The 17,963-nt window shown below is 39.3% G+C and overlaps 1 protein-coding gene across 24 annotated transcripts in view; it reads right to left on the bottom strand.

The window, feature by feature from the left end:
- The window catches only part of ZBTB20 (zinc finger and BTB domain containing 20), a 468,555-nt gene that overhangs the window by 46,766 nt on the left and 403,826 nt on the right, over positions 1-17,963 (bottom strand). For 3 of the 24 annotated variants that reach the window (XM_017833961.1, XM_017833976.1, XM_017833974.1), the window contains one exon: positions 5,020-5,151. The exons of 15 other annotated variants lie outside the window; for them this stretch is intronic. The gene's annotated coding sequence lies outside the window, so the exon portion shown is untranslated. Of the gene's footprint in view, positions 1-5,019; positions 5,152-6,383; positions 6,464-6,847; positions 7,209-17,963 lie in introns of those variants that run through there. 6 more of the 24 variants (XM_017833975.1, XM_017833977.1, XM_017833978.1 and 3 more) reach the window with 6 other exon arrangements.

Below are 17,963 nucleotides of genomic sequence, written 5' to 3'. Positions count from 1 at the left end.
ATATGGGGAAATCCCAGTACCTGTGCAAACACAGGGAACTGCTGAAGGTGAAGAGGGACGAAAGCCTAGACTGGAGTAGGGTGTGCAGCTAAAGAAGGCAGTTTGCCTCTGCTTTGCTGTATTTTTGAAACTGAAGTCGAGATGAGTTTCCCCCACTAATGAACAGACTCAGGCTATCAGTCCACAGCCGTTACCACAGGATCAGCTGGCAGTATGGATCTGACCTGGTTTGGGCATGGGCACATGATCACATTACTGTTAAATTAGCAAGAGTTTGTATTGCTGCAAGAGAACAGACGATATATAATCTAGCCCGAAGTCAGAGCGGCGCAGACGGGTGATACCTGATCTGATAGAAAGCCTGCGATATAAAGTTAATCCGTTTGTTCTGAAAACATTCAAATCAGTATGTGAATTTATCTCGGTAACACTTTGTGTTACATGGCTACAGTGGTTTTGATACAGTTTTATGACTGAGATCCACTATGCCATCAAACCACAGCTTCAGAAATTGATTTTGCATGGAAACAACCAATTCTATCAACCTACAGGGTAAATCTGGGGGTGCAAATAGCTCCAGGGGAGACGAAGTCCCCCCATCTGAGAAGCAGACTGTCATTTAAAGACAAGCCATGGAAGAATAAAGGGGTTCACTTCCAAATTGGTATCTGTTACTTTCCATGGGCCAAAAGGACTTAGAATGCCAAATTTTCTTCCTACCTTCAAAACACAGTGGTTTTATTGTTAATATAGGATTTTTCTAGATAATGGACCCTGTAGTTTAGAATCTGCAAGATTAGATTATTCTCAGGAGAAAAGTCCATCTCCAAGAAAACATCTCTACCTGTGGCAACAAATTCTCAGATTAATGAAAACTGTTTTAAGATTTCAGCTGAATTAAGAAGGTGCACAGTTCATACAGGTCACCTCTACATGGGAGGGAACATCAATATGTTTTCTGTACCTACAATTCATTAATAGCAAAACTTGGTTCATATCCTCTTTGCTACAGCATCCTTCCTTTCCTGCCTAGCTCCCTTCCTGACTCTAATGCCTTACACCTCCATCCATCAGAAGGACACCCCATGAAATTTTGTCCATAATTACACTGGCAAGTCTCCTTTGGGTTTCGTGGAAGTTACATACTCATAAATGGGAGCAGAATTTGGCCCTCTGTCTTTTCAAAAGGAAGACTAACGATCAAATAATTTTCTCACATCTCTGTTTGCACTTTCACAGTCTGGTTACATTGATTTGTGTCTCATAAGTAGACATTTCCTTTGTTGGTTACAAATCAATGTTATAGACCTAGCCTGCCTGCACATTTTCCCCTTCCCTCTTACTATGAGAAAAACAAAGTGCAGCTTCAATTCTTCTTGCTTTATAAATGTGAATTTCCTTGATGAAGCATTAGAGAAACACAGATAAAATTCCAGCTCTCCCTCAAAAAACAGGAAACGTCTGTGCTTAAATTTCTAATTACCAAGATGCTTTATGGTATGATAAACACCTTTATCATTCCAGTCCTGCCACTGCTTTGTTAACCTAGTTATAATCCTCTTCTTCAGATATCACAAGGTTTCCCAGAGCAATCCAATGTAATATCACAGACAGTTATGACTTCATGGCATGAGTAAGGAAAAAGAGGCAAAGGTTTTAGTTTTCAGCAGGACTGAGCTGCCACACAAATCTCCAGGAAAGGATGAAAAAGAAAAGGGTTTGCAATTGGTGCCTGAGAGGCAATGAGCTTTTTGACTGCAGTATGAAAATACAACAGTGAGGACAGATGGGTATTTTACTACAAATGGATACGCATGATAATAGAAAAGAAATAGTAAGAAATAGAGCCATCAATAACAATATACCAAGTAAAAGAAAGTACAGGTGTAAATGTGGAACATATCAGTTTGATTTTCCTTTATTAAAAGAGAAAAAAAAAGTTTTTAAAAAAGAGTAGAAGCAGCCTCAAATCAATCTCATCAATTTTAATACTATGAAGAAGTTTAATAAGTGACAGTTCCACCAATTTGATGGAGGACTCATGACTGCCGAAATAAAAATAGAAATTTTTTAGAGCTGGCATCAATAATAATAATAATGATAAGGTTTAAAGGACGTGAGATCAAAAAGGAAAAGAAAAATTTTACAAATATGAAACAAGGCTTGCTACACTGCCGTCACCACCATCAAAGAACATCCTCAGAAGTCAAAAGGGAATTCTATTTATTTTAAAGAGCAGCACTAGTAATCAGGAAATCTGGGTCCTACTTACACCTCTTCTGGGGAATCTATGCTTGGCCTTGAGAAAGATATTTCAGTGCTCTGTGCTTCAGCTTCTCTGTAAGGCCAATCAAGATAATAATAGCTCTACTTCGCAGGCATCTTCTAAAGCTTAACTCATGGGTGTTGAGCAAAGACCTTTAAGGTATCTATGTAGAAACTATACATGGAAGGAAAGACAAAAAAGAATGTAAAGATTTGGGAAACACTTGAAAAAGAGATTCCACAGCTCAACCACTTCCTGGAAATCAAAAGAAAAGAACAAATAACTTCCTTTTTTTTATTTTATTTCCAAAGGAAGTATAAAGCTTCCCAGCTAATTGGCAAAGAAGTTGCCCCTGCAAACATCATCATACAAGAGGTAACAGGGAGCCCTGGCTGGCTGCATCCTTAAAACATTGTGTACACATGCCTGTGTTATCCCAGTGAGGTAACATTATTCTGCTGGCCCGATAAAAACAGAGATGAGGAGAAGTTATGACTACTTGGAGAGTTGTCTGTTTGCACAGACTCTTGACAGCAGCAGTTCAGGCGAGAAACTATATTGCTCTAAGACTCTGGGCACCAACCATTCGGTCTCTCTGTTCCACCAATCCACAACCTTAGGCAACTACCTTTTTTGCTTGTGTTTAAAGTAGGCCTGGCTTTCTAAAAATTTTGAGTTTTCTAATAGTAGATGTGGTGGAATAGAGGAAACCCATAAACTAAATCAGAAGGAAAGAAAAAGAGATAAAAAATAAGAATGCTAAAATGAAGAGAATTATAAAAACAAAACAAAATTATTCTGATTTAATACAACTTTGATACAACTTTTCCAAACCATTTTACTTAGACATAAATGACAAACAGAAGACACAAAATACCATGAGTCAGATCTGCAGAATCAAATAGGTTCATTGATGTTTGTCACAACTCTTGTCTCTAGTAAGAGTTAAGAAAGAACTCAAGAACTAGAACTGCCCAAACTCTGGTTAGTTTACTGATTAAGAATATATCTACCAAAACCCCAAGCAGTGATGTGTTACCAGTCCAAAAGGACTACCACAACTATGTTCATCTACAGGACACAGAGAACTCAAAATGCATTCCAATGCAAATATATTTATAGCTGCTTATTTACAGCATATGTGCCTTCCACTGTATTCTGCATATTTTTCTTATCTTGCACTATCAAAGTTAGCAGACAGTGGAAAGGTATGTATCTTTTCCTTATCTTATCCTGAACAGGCTTTGCTAACAAGGACATAAATTCTGTCTTTTCAATACTAAGCTACAATTAGGACGGAGGTCATGACTTCAGTGAGTTAGCACAAAGGTCACAAGTAGTGTTGCTACTCAAGGGGTTCCACACTACAGCTAAGCACGAACCCAAAGCACTCTGGGCATATGGAAATGAAGAAGCTTTTTTATGTCTGAATATATGCATGTCAAGAGTAAACATTTAATGAACAATGATAACAAAACCCCCCCATGTTCATAAGCATAACAAGGATCAAAATATTTAACTGTCAGATGGACAAGGTAGGTTTACCTGGTGGAGAGCACTGTAGGTAAATGAAATCTTGTCTTTTACATATCATGCATTTTAAGAAGCTCCTCAGATTATTTGTTTACTTTAACCAGATGTCAGTTCTTTTGACAGTAAGTGCTAGAACAAAATTTGTAGTGGAATGCATACACCTCCAAAAATTCCAAAATATCTCAACAGGTTGTTTCTTTTTGGTTCTTTTTATATGGATAAACATCAAAAGGTGAAATATCTGGGCATAATTCACCCAAAGACTGGGCAGAAGTACCCAGAACGAGCATTTTGCTGCAGGTGCATGTTACTTTAAAACCTAGTCTCATGAAGACTCATTACAGGACAATATGATTCATTTGCCCAAACTTTTACAAAAAAGCCTTGGATAGACTTAGGTAACTAAAGTTGAGTGCCTGTTTTTGCTGCACATTGGAGCAAGTAGCCTCAAAAACTCAGCTCACAGGATTGGCTCTGAGAGCAGGGGGAGCTGAACTGTTAACTGCAGTATCCAAAACACACGAACCATGAGAGGATTATACTGAGCTCTGTGACAACTACACTTGAGGAAAATGAGGGAGGAAAGGGGCTGAAGGAACATGAAAGGAAAATGAACAAATTCAGATCAATGGAACAGACCTGGAGGCTTCTAAAGAGGATCTTTTAAAGAGCCACAGACAATGGCCACAGTCTAGACTGAACACACAGAGAAAAGTCAAGACAAATCATCAACATTAAAAGCTAAGTAATCACATCACATAACAGCAAGATTACAGCAATAGTATCTCTGTCTCTGCTCTGAGGTGAAATCACCTGGAATGTGAGATTTGTTTCTGGGCACCTCCTCATCAGAGTGATTGGAGAGAGTTCAAAGAGCTGCCATATAAATGACCAGAGTGGTGGAAAGACTGAGCTATTAGGGAAAGAAATGAAGAACTACACCTGCAATAGCCCAGTTACAATGCCAGTGACTATCAGATGAAGGGAAAGGCATGAAAACAAGCTTCATATAATTGAAAGGTGCAAATGACAAAAACAAAAAAGAGAAAAAAAAAGAAACAAAAAGGGAAAGAAGAGAGGGTAGCTAATAATAAAAAGGTGTAGAGATAAAATCAAGACCAGTAACATAAAGCTGACATTCCAAAGAGCAAATAGCATAAGCCTGAAGAGTAATATGCTTAGGGAAGGAACTGAAGTTTGACGGTGTATTTAAAACTGACCTAGACAAAACACTAGACGTGATGCACACACCATCCTTCACTGGCCCTGGGAAGATGGACTGAGCAGGTCTTGATTGTTTTTCCAGTTTGATGACTCCAAGGTACACTCTGTTTTTGTGGCCTAAAAGCCATCTGTAAAAATATGGAAACCCATGAAACACACTTTGGCAGGTTAGAAGATGATTAACCAGAAGGAGACTAAATTCATGTTCATTGGATAATCTTGTGAATTAGGCAGAGCTGTACATGAAGAAAGAAGTAAAACAGCAAGAAGCAAAACCTAGTCAGTTGAGGAAAGGACTTTTAGCATCAGACAGTACAACGAGGAATAGCCACACAGCAGAGTGGATAAATAATCCATTGCATAAAAAGAGAATAGCATGTATGGATCAGGCAACAAGATGTGAGAATGGAATTGGGGAAATTACTTCAAAGGATATGTGACCTCCTGAACCATGAGTTGACTAGGCTACGGAAAGTTTAAATGCTTGCATCACAAATCCAGAAACCTGATTGTGCAAAAAGGGAGCTAGGCTCTCTAGAAAGCATCCTAAGAATGTCAGTAACAGATAGACAGAGTGAACCTTGAACCTTTCCAGGCTATTGAATGGATATAAGAAAATAGAAGAAAAAATAATACTCCACTTACTTGAGTATTAAAACACTGCAAAAAGCTGCACACACAGACAAAAAGTGTATTAAAGTCATGCAGGGGGTGGCAGTGGAGGGAATGCAAGTGTCTAGACAAGATGAGGTAAAACACTGCTGTCACTTTTCATCCATAAACCCCCAGCAGCAAGGAGTGCAGACAGGAAAACCACCAGCTAAACCTGAGACATAGAAATTATTACATTTCTGACTGATTTCAGCCTGCACTGGAAATAATCCTTAGTTATTATAACTGGAAAGTAAAGGACTTATGGGTGAAAAGCAAGGGGTAGGTAGAGACAGAAATAAACTTGTTTTTAATGACAGTTTAAAGTGGTGGTGTTATCAAAGAGAAAAATTAGGTTAATGATATCATCATTTGAGTTGTATCTGTTTTTATGGTTTTTGGAAGCAAGGGGAAAAAAGACAACCTCCTTTGGACCAGAGACACTAACTGATTTAACTCTTCTATGCTTACTTCAGATTTGGTGCTGCCATGTAGCCCTGACAAGGCAGTACCTTCCCAACACTGCTAGCTTGGCCTGAGGTCTTACGAGTACAGCTCTGCTGACTGTCAGATCCTTCCACGTTGTGAAGGAAAAACATCTCATGGAGTTTCATGATACAAAGATCATATTGGCTTCTGAGTTATTCTTCTGCTAATATTCCTCATTGGTCAAGTATGACACCCAGAAGACTCTTTCCCTTTGCTCTACCTTCAGGAGCACAACTTCTTCAAAGATGCATTTTGACGCTGAATTTGAAGTTGAGCTGGTTGTACCAGCAATGGTGCTTCCTGCACAAAATGGTAAACATAAATGCAGCACTGATTACTTTGCAAATCATGCCCTGAGGCTCGAGGTCCAATGAAACAGTGATTTTAGAGGCAATATCAGATAAGGTATTCTCATTACTCCCCAGGCCATTGCAAAAAATGACTCCCCAATCCCTGCAAAAATTTATGATTTAAAGAAAGATTGGTTGTCTCCGCTCATAGCCCAACTCTACAAACAGCTGTGTTGGTATGAGTGGGGGAATTGTGCAATGTGTTGGCAAATCTGAGCAGCCAAAGAGAGAAATTTTTTCAACTGGTTTGGTCCCTGAAGCCCATGTGTCGACAAACCACAGCCTGTGCACCTTATTAGCTTTCTGCAGGTCCCTGCTAACTAATGGTATGTACCTGTCCATCTGCAGAGCCAAAAATAGCTACTTTTAAAGAACAGAAAGGAATTCCTGCTGAGCCTGACAGAAGACAAGCCCACCATGTGTCTGCCTGGTGCTGTGGAGTCCTGTGACAAAGGTGGCTTGAGGCAGTGCATTTATTTTCCAGCTGATGTGCACTGATAACCTGACCTCTACACTTACAAGATTCATGTAGTATTTCATCGCTTACCTCAGCTTCTACTGGCTCCATATTCTAAACCCCCATGTACGTCACAAAGGACCTTCCGAGCTGACAGACAAAACACTTCTGACACCCATTCTGGGTAGGATAACACTTAAATATGAGAAGGAAATACAATGCTGCTCACTCCCCCAAGTGCAAGCTAATTTTAAAGTTAATACTGTAAGTCCTTATTGATACAATGTTTTAATTACCTTCAGCCCGTCCAAACCAGCACTCCTAGCTCTGTGTGTACTGCTGATATGACTGACAGCTGAGAGCTTTTCTAAACACCAGGCATAACATTGCAGTCACTAGCGACTCAAACTGCCTAAAATGGTGTGATTTTTATCACTTTGACAAAACTTATGACAACTCTCTTTAAGTGTAAAGGGATTTTTAAAATTTACTAAGATTTATAAAATAAGCCTACCTAAAAGTTTGATGTGTGTATGCAAATTATCTTCAACATCACAGTCTACAACTTCCTTGTGAGAGGAGGAGGAGGGGCAGACACTGATCTCTTCCCTGTGGTGACCAGTGGCAGGATCTGTGGGAATGGCCTGAAGTTATGTCAGGGGAAGTTTAGGTTGGGCATTAGAAAAAGATTCTTCACCCAGAGGGTGTTTGGGCACTGGAACAGGATCCCCAGGGAAGTGGTCACAGCACCAAGCCTGACAGAATTCAAGAAGTGTTTGGACAATACTCTCAGGCACAAGGTGTGACTCTTGAGGAGGGTCCTGTGCAGGGCCAGGAGTTGGACTCAATGATCCTTGTGGGTCCCTTCGAACTTGGCATATTCTATGATTCTGGTATATACAAAGAACAGTCTGCCTTTGCCGTATACCAACATTAAAAAAGGTCTCTCTGCTCACAGAAACAAGCTTGGCCCTCCTTTCCTCAGTTTACACAGCCTTCCACTCAAGCCTGGGAAAACAGATAGGGCTTTCCCCCCCAAATATAACAATATTTGATTTTCTCTGAGGAAGGGTACACCAACGTAGCCAGTGAGATAAGGCATGCAAGACAATCAATGGTAGAGCTAATCAGGCTAATTCAGCTGTTAAGAAAGCAACCAAACCCCACAAAGCCCCTCAAAGGTCAAAAAGCATCTCCTAGATTATGCCTGAGAATGACCTGGAAGTCAGTGTCATCCAAAGAGTGTTAATATATTAAATTCAGTGGCAGAAAAAATTTTATGCAAGCAAGAACTTGCTCTGTATACGAGCTGAAGTTTTTAAACCATCCCCCACAGAGACAATCATAGTAGGATTCACAATGAGAAAGATCTTATTACAATTCCCCACCAGATACTAATGCAAACAACACCATGTGTCTATATTCAGAAAGCATCTACATTTCTGACAAGTCTAAGATTTCTGAGACCAGAGCAACAAAAGACAGTCAAATGCAAGTAAGTCTTAATTTCCAAATACAGGTATCTTGACATCCAAAGGGTGCAAAGTTTTTTGTTTTTTTTTTTTTTTTTTTTTTTTTTCTCCCCTAAAAGAATTTTGTAAAAAATTTTAAACTTTTTTTTTTTTTTTTTTTTTTTTTCCTGCCTCATAGAGTATTAGGTACTAGAATATCTAATCTCTATTTTATGTCTGATTCAGTTCCTGCTAAAATAAGAGATGCTGGTGGACCCAAATGGGAGTCTAGGACATTTCAAAAAACTTTAGCCATTATTGGGCTTGGCTGGCTATGATACATAAAGATGATTTTTCAGGCAGAACCAATGAGCATGGCTCCACCCAATGCAAACTGTGGTCCTGCTAGAGCAGTCCCTTTAGTAGAGACCTGTACACCCTCCCCTGTGTACCTGACCGTCTGTATACTGCCAGTGTAGGTGCACCTACTGCTGGTGCAACAGATGTTAAAGCAGGAAAACCTGACTCCCAGGGCAGAGGATTAATGGGGCATTAGCATCAAGGCCCCAGTTGTGACCATTTAAATGCTAACAGCAGTAAGTAAGTTATCCAGAACACGACCTTACAGTGTGTGCCACTAGAACTTTACTATAGGACATTTGGGGCCAAAACTTGCCCCAGGATATGCATGAAGTCATCCTGATGATGCTAAGGGAAACCCATGTGCTATATAATAAAAAGCAACTGGTTCTAAATAGGGCTATTTTAAAGCAGAATGTAACAGGTTATCTTTTACTGAACAGTCCCTTTACTATTTACATTAAGAAAAATTAATCATATCACAGTTGCCTGGATTCATCAGCTGGGCTTTAGTTTATATTCTTCACTAACATTCCCAGAAAAATGGTTAAAGAAAAGCTTGGTTTTAAAGCCTAGCAGGTTGAATTAATGTTCTGTTAAATCTGGCAGATTTTGTCCATGGTTCTTTATTGACCCTTGTATTTCCCCTTTTGACACTGTTGTGATGCACCTTTTCCCATCCAAAGTTCACTTCGTGGTCCAGAGATGTTTTTTGACTGAGGAGAGTGTATTTTCACCTTCTCTTCACCTCCCAGAGCAGTATTTCAGGGTCCATCATGAGGTGTGCCATTAAAGCTAAAGCATGCTCATGGCTCCTCTCACATTGCGGCAAACAGATCTGTGAGATTTCAAATCTGCTGAGCAGCAGCAGGTAAACACAGCTTTTGTTTTAGCAGCTCAGTTACAGCTAAGTGAGCATCTGCCCTGGCTGTACACAATAAACCTTCTATTTCAGAAGAGTATAATTGTCATCGCATTTTGTTGTCCTTTGAAACTTGGAGCAGGACGCTTCAGCCTGAGGGTCCACTTCAGACTTTAAGGCACTAAAAAACCCACATCCTTGACTGCTTACTATCATATGCAATTACTGATATCTGTGTAAAATGGAAAGAAAATATCACACTACGTAAAGCCTCAAATGATCACCCAGCTTGGGATTCATACACAAGAGGCAAAGCCACAGAAATTCAGTATTGTTACGTGGCTGTGGCACGTACTATGTGCAATATACTGAGTAAAACTCTGCTGTCACTTTAAAGATTTTCTTATTCCTATTGACAGGTTAGGAGGCTCTAGAGAAGTGTCTTATCAGATGCTACTTTTCAGTTTTAATGAAACTTTCTGCAAAGTGGGAGCTGAGCTGCCTCCATATGCCACTTCTCTTCTAGGGACTTCACTTAAAGTTATGGACCTGCTTCCTTATATGCAGCCCTTCATTTCCCCCCAAAAAAGACTTTTATATCAGGAATATATATATATATATATATTTTCTTCAAGAATAAATATTTTCTTCAGGAAATGCATTAGCACTTCTTTCTGGTTTATGTCTCAACACATGGCACAGAAGGAACTTTGAAAGCAAATCTGTGGTGAAATTCAAGACAGGAATGTAGCATGTATGTGTTCAGAACAGAGTTTCCACGGTATGAAGACTGCAAAGTAATTGGCAACTGATCCAAAATGTCAGAATGAGCAATTTGTAGCAATTTCTTCTATGTAAAGTTATCTATAGCATGTAGGGAACAAACACATACATGCATACATGTCTTTGACAAAAATACCCAACCTCTTGGTACACACTGACATTGCATGGTGTATGTGTAAGACTTTAATAAAATGTTTGGGGCCCATGCTAACTTTGATTTGTAGAGCTTTGAGTCATGCAGCCCATGCTAATGTTACTCTACGCTGCTATGAATACAGAGAAGAATTTTTAAGACCAGTTCAGTGTGTTACACTCATAACTCTTATTTTATTTCAATTTAAATTGTGTGTTTAATCTCTTTTGAAGGCTTCAGAGATCCTATCCACCTCTTTTTTTGGGCACAGGATCTCATGAAAGCATGCATTGTAAATTCCATTCCACTGTGTTCCTCCCTTTTCCACAGTTTTCTTTCTGCCTGTCCCTTTATCTGCCTTTTCTGGTCTCTCTTTACTAATTTCTAGTAATTCCTTTAGCCTGCCACCTGTTCTCTGCTTTCATGTATATATTTTGTAATACTCTCTAACATACATCTTTTCCCTGCTGTTCCTACTTAACTCTCCTGGCACCATCAATGTTCCATGCCACCACAGTACCAGGATTGTAATTTGTGTGTTTACCTTTGCCTTCCATTTACTAGGATAAACTCCCTCTGTCTCACACCTTCACCTTTAGTTAACTCTGATTTCCTATCCTCTTCAATTCCTGCCACTCCAGAAAAGGCAGGAGGAGGAATGAAGTGCTTGTGGAGGCAGTGCTGGCTGTCACAGATTGACAATGAGCACGGTGCCTCCGAGCGCCGAGATGCCGCAGTTTGTAGAGTGAAGTGAGACCTTGGTGCCCGGTACGCCCTCCTTGATTGAACAGACATTTTGAGTGTGGCTGCCGATCACTGTTAGCCCAGTGATTCCCTGCATTCTCCTCACTTCCTTCTCCCAAGCTGTCAGACTGGCAAGGCTCAGGAGAAATCACAGGTTTCTTAATTGCATTTGTGCCTGCACAGAAAGAAAACTTAAATACAGGCTGGTCAAATCTGTACAGATGATGGAGAATATTTTGCTCCATTCTGCATTAGTGTGGGCTCTTTGATTTGTTCCTGGCAGCTTCCTTGTTCCTGAGGACAGAAAGATAAACTGTGGCTTTGTATGGATGAGGAATATGACAAAGCAAAAGGAGAGAAAACGAAATTCATTACATTTATCTGCAAACATTTTCTTGTACATTTTATGTATCAAGCCCACTCCATGAGCACATTTATCCTGGATAGCTCTACCTTGAATTTATAGAAAAAGCTTGTTCCTACATATACAGCAGTCAGATTGGAGCCCTTTATTGGTGCTGATCAGTCTGTCCAGACTCTTCTGACTGCTCCTTGCTCAGAGTCAAAGCATCATGCACTGTTTTCAATGGTTATTTAAGTGGTGAGTGGGCTTTGGCAACCAGGCAGTCCAGAGGGAATGTGCAGCAGCCGCAGGCAGTCTGGTCTGTGAATCCGACTCAAAAGTGGTCAAATTTTCCTTTGACTGCACAGGATAGACTCACCTTTAAGAGGTCATTTTCTAGTCAAACCAAAGACAAAAGCTGACTTAATCAAGATGGTCCATTGACTCTTGGGAATCCCAGTGCCGTTAGTGATCGGAGAGAAAGCAGAAGCCACAGACAGTCCTTCCCCAGGTTTTGGGTGGCTTTATGGGCAGCCTTAGTTTATTTGGCTCAGTGTCTCACAATTACTGAAATAACAAGTTGCTTTCTTCTTTTTATCGCAAAGTCTCATGGGAAGCTTGATTTGCATACAGTGACTCAGAAAGCTGCCTGCTAAGCTGCACGTACTGTATGTCTGTCTGGAACAAGTCAGAGTAATTTGTCCTCTTATTTACAGCAGCCTATTTATAACAGTACAGAGATGACCCAAGGATACACCAAGTCCACCCTCCAAATACCCAGAAAGGGGCTTTTCACACTCATCACAAAGCCACTAGAATACTATAGCTCCCTCAACTCCTCCTTCCAAATGAAGATGATCTCCAAGGGCAACAGGGAGCAGAGTGGATTAGAGCAGGTTTTGATGAAATACATCAGCAAGAACACTTGTTGTGTCATGATCACAGTAAGAATCCACCTGTCCCAAGATGACACAAAGCCCAAAGGATGGAGGACAAGTCTCCTTGAATATCTATGGATTATGGTATCCACTATTACTATTTTCCCCAGAAATACGATGTTTGCAAAGGGTAATGTCCTGAGTGATGCAGATGGTTGATCTGCAGCTTTCAGGATTTTTGTTTAATGGTTTCCAATGCTCAAAACTCCTAGAAAGGAATCTATAAAGTCACAACCTTTCTCAATCAGATAATTTCATCTCCTAATAATATCAGTTTCAGAAAGCACCATATATCATGCATGTAGAAACAACAGACCTGTAATGAATCATATATGTGTATTCTAAATTAATTTTTCACAGGAGTAATTTTAAGTGTCCTATATTAGCATCTCCTGCTGGCTAAGGTTTCCTCCCAAGAATAAGATTAACAGTTCTCCAACCTGTGCACCTTCAAACAACTGCTTCTTCCCAGACAAGGAAACAGGTTTTTCTTCTCTGTTAGAGATATAATATTCTTCATTAGAACTGCAGAAGCCTAAGTCTTTATCCAAAATTTTGTCTCATGTACAATTTCTATTTTGCATTAGAAGAAGGTCAGTGTCACTGCTCTGGAGAAGAAAGCAGGTTTCTTAATAAAGCATATCATGCTTATTTTTGACCCTGTTACTAGACTGAAATTAGTGACTATACAAATACATATCACATATTTAATATACAAATATAAACATATATGTCTGCACACACGCCCATCAAACAGTTATACATATTCATGCATGCATATGTGCAAACAACTCTTTAATTTTATTTTTACCTATATATATTTACACACGTTTGTATAAATACTTATACATACACTTGCATATGTAACTTGTAAGCATTTTACACTCATAGAGCACTTCCTAATCTTTCTGATGTGTCTTTTGTGATCTCTGAAGTGTTTGGCTGAACAGCAGTTTTGATTCCTGGAGAAATGATAAATAAAAGGTGTGAATTTTGCAATTCACGATGGAAAGAAACAGAAGAATTCTGTATCAAAGCAATACAATCCCTTTGATTTTCAAGGAAGATATGCAGAACAGGGTTAAAGGTGGCTTGTAAGGTCCTGAGAGATCAGCGATGCTACTTACAGCAATACTATGTACAGAAAAGCCATATATGTAATTATTCTAACATATGTTTACAGCTTTCCCTATATCTAAGGCTGGTCATGAAGGATTGGTAGAGTTGACTGTACAACTGATGCAGAATGGAAAAATTTACTCCCTTTTTATTTTTGGTACCCAAGTCTCAATCTTTTCTAGTCATGTTTTTGTTCAGTTGTGTGAGCTGAACAGTCTGGATAAACAGTACATATACCTTTGGCAATACATGAAGGATTCATTTTTTTGCCATTTGTTATTTATACTATGCGTCTGGCCATCTAAGTCATATGCTTCCTGTTTTTAACTGAATGACAAACTTTTCTAGCAGGAGGACAGATTCCAAGTGATGCAGAAGTGCCTCATAACCACAAAAATCTTCACCTGAACATTTTGAAAATGTTCATTAGGAGAGAAATACGGCAGAATAAAATAGAATCTGGACAAGTATGCGCAGATGCCATTTTGTAGTGCTTTGCCAGGCCTAAGATAAAAGACTCAAAATACAAATAGGTGAAATAAGGAACTCTTAATAGTTTTGCAAATGGTTTTACTTTACAAAGAATTGCATGTCATGAGTTAGACACTGGCATTAAGATTTGATAACATTAATTTGGGAAGATTTACTAACTTATCAGAGATTTTACTTTCCAGGAAAGTGATTCTCCCAAAGTTTAAAGATGTTATGCCAGGTGTCAAACATTCTCTAGCTATATCACAGCAGTAAGAACAGAAACCTTCCCACTAATTACTCAGTTTAACCTTTGGGTGCATTTTGTTGTTTTCTGGCAATCTCACTTCAGGTCCTTGAGCCTTCTCCATCCAGAAAGAGTGGGAGAGAAGTGGAGGTAACAAATATGATTATTGGTTGAGAGCAATATAAAGCTCTCTCTTCCCAGAGAAAAGATGTGTTCAGTAGTATGTGACAGTAGTGGTAGGCAGCAGGAAAATACATCTTGGAGTGCAGGGAGTTTAAATGATTACTCCTTGGCCTTGGGCAGCCTTTAGACCCACTTGTGCTATGGTCCCTCAGCATTTCAAGAACAGAGCTGGCAAAGAGCTGCTTTTCCATCATGCAAAGAGCGGCTCATGGCAGAAAAACACCACCTGGAGTGGGCATATGAGCGGTGGGCAGTGGGGGCTGGTTCCTGGTGCTTTGGACAGAGGAGTCAGAAAGGGTTCTGCTTGGGGAAACACCACCAAAACCATCATAAATGTGACCTTGTCTCTTTATAGTTATGTAGAGTGATCAAACTATTTTCTTGTGTCTATTAACATACTGACAGCCGTTATGAACAGAGGCTACCTTAGACACTGTGGCTTGGAAGGAAAACAATGGAGAAAAATGTAGAAGATCAACTCCAAGCTGTCAATAATGATTTCTTCTGATTATGAGCAGTGCTGAGATGATATACTACTGACATCAACAGAAGTTTACTTGTACCTCATTATCCTTTAGACACTCAGTTGCGTGTTTAATGCATTCCGAGTCACAAAATTAACTTCCTTTGCAAAATCCTTTGAAAACTATGCCTGAGATTGTGAGGTGAGCTGGGCATCATCATTCTTTTATGATGGAAGAGCATTTTGTACAACCAAATCTACATTCCACTGCTCTCAAGTTAGGTCTCGCTCCATAGATCCGCATTCCCAACATTTCTTTTCTAGATACTTACGCAAATCATAGAGCTGTAGCATGACCTCATTGCAAGACCTTCAAAATATTTTGTCTCACAAAATCCTTGTAGGTTACTGAAGTGCTAGTATTCCTATCTTACAGGCTAGAAACTAAGGCTTGTTACTTGCCAGGGTCACAAAAGAAAATAATATGCAAAAATCTGAAAATCAGACTTTAGAATTCCAAGTCGGTGACATAACTATTGGAATAGTCACACTGTCCACTTTGGGATTTAAGACCCTGCAGCCCTTTTTCCTCCTGCCCTCCCACATAATTAAACTGGACCTTGAAGCTTTGTAATTTCTCATTAGGTTTTGTCCTGTGATTTTACTTAACAAATATTTTGTTTTGAATACTTTTTTCCCCTCCAAGTTACTTCCACTATTCCTGTTCCCCCTTTGATTTTCCTTCTGCATCCACTTGGTTGGAATTGAGATCAGTAGAAGCTGTTGTGCTAGAACTCCCAGGAGTCAGAAAAACCCCACCAAGGATTTTTAAACTTCTGACTCTTATCTTCTCCCTTTGCTTCATTGAATTGCTTAAAAATTCATGCACCATGCAAAGTTTGAGTCTAGTTTTCCATAGGCAGCACAGACTATATTTTGTTATGGCAACATTTTCTGATGCTGTTAAGGGGGGCACTTCTTCCTATTGCATTGTGCACTTCTGATTTCCTGAATGCTCAGAGAGCACTGGATATTTATTGAGTCTTTCATAAACCTGAACTCCTTGTCTACATCAAGATTCACTTTCACAGACCAGTTCAGAGCATGGCTGTTCCCCAGTCCTGTATCTCCTTTCCTCTTTTCTCTGACATTCAGTCTTCAAGAGGTCTTACGCTTGTGTTTTCCCCTCAACTCTACTGCCTTGTGCTTGGTGGCAGAACTGTCACATGCAGCTGAGATCACGCTGACCCCATAACTGAGCAATCTTGTATGCCAGCAGCAACAGTAGACCGAGAACATCTCAGTTAGCTGTTGTAAAAAGTGAAGTGTGTCTGGCAGCCACAAACCTCATTACATCCCTAGCAAAGGCCTTATACAAAATGATGCTCCCCTGATGCAAGAACCTAGTCTTCCCATATTTCTTTACAACTTCAAGTACAATCCTAGAGCCAAACTGATAGCATGTGAGAAGTAGGCTGAAGGCTCTTTTCCTGATGGAGACAAATTGAGAATGCTAGCTACTTTCAATACCATGCTCACTGTGCTTTGGCATTTAGAGACATCCTTAAGCATGGATTTCTTGGTTTCTATTGTTTGTATGTTCTGCCCCAATGCTATTTCAGTGTACATTTTAATGACTGAATTTATTATATAGCTCACTGCACAGAAATTTCAGTTACATTATTAAAAACTCCCTAGTACTGATTTTTGGATCAGATATTTCCTGCCTGTATTTTGAATCCACTGTTGGTTATTGAGTAGCTTTTCTTAATTTTTTTTTTTTTTTGTTCTTGGTCCTGTCTGGGAATAAAGACTAATATGGGTATGCCCTCAGTACTGTTACCTTTTTTTTCCTCCCCTGTATTCCAGACTACAGCACAGACCTCTCTTAAACCCAGAGAGACAAGATAAGCCTTTTCTGCCTGGCAGCATTTCAGAGACATTAAGTGTAAGAGAGAAGGTAAGTAATTCACCATGCCTCCCCATTTCTGTAATGGGGGAGGACATCTTGATACATTTACAATACTCCTTTGGGGATATTTCATCAGTTATATCTAACTCTAATGGACAAGAATTGATTTGAACTTTCTACTTAGTGCAGAGCTGTAAACAGCTTCACTCCAGGTTGCAGAAATGAACTGGTGTTTTGTAAAATTGAGAGAAATTTGGAAAACTTCTGCGTTGATCTATTAAGTAACCTAGTAGCTGAATGATCCAGGGGTTACTAACTTGTCTTTTCAATTTTAATAACGGAGAGAGCAATTGCTAACCTAGATGATAAAATTTTTTGTTCTAACATCTCTCTTCCATTTTTGTCAGGGTATTGGCATTTAAACTATTTCATTTACTTTCCATTGAGATTTGTCAAATCAGGATAGAGTCTGAGAAGTATTTTCATTGTTCTATTTGATGTCAGATGCTTATTTTTGTAGTTCTCAGAGCAAAAAGTCCAGAGAACTCTTTGTCCTGCTGTAGTAATATCTGCTAATGTTTAAAGTCTATCAAAAAATAGCATCCAAGGCTCTTGGGGTATTCCCCCCACCATCAAGTTTTCTATTGGTTGGTACCTTAGGCAGTTTTATTCCTGGGCATGAAAGCAAAATTCCATCATTTTTTAAAATTTGGCAAATACAGTATTATATCTTTGCCAAGGTTTGCAAAGTGAAAATACAGAGTTCTTTGTAGCTCTGCTAGGGAGCAACTAAGCAGCTACTGTTATCACATGCTGTATTTTTTAATGCCTGTTGTGTTAGAGATTATCTAGGAAGGTTGAAACTGGGGCAAATGATCACATCAGTAATCCATATTTTAAGATGCCTATTTTCAACATATTGATCATCATGGTGAGCTATGAAAGCGCTTTTGTAAGGCATTAACAATTCTTTACAGTATAGTC

This window comes from Lepidothrix coronata, unplaced genomic scaffold, assembly GCF_001604755.1.
Source record: "Lepidothrix coronata isolate B3197 unplaced genomic scaffold, Lepidothrix_coronata-1.0 Scaffold226, whole genome shotgun sequence".
Taxonomy (NCBI): Eukaryota; Metazoa; Chordata; class Aves; order Passeriformes; family Pipridae; genus Lepidothrix; species Lepidothrix coronata.
The sequence above is the reverse complement of the archived record's forward strand: the minus strand, read 5'-3'. Positions and strand labels throughout refer to the sequence as shown.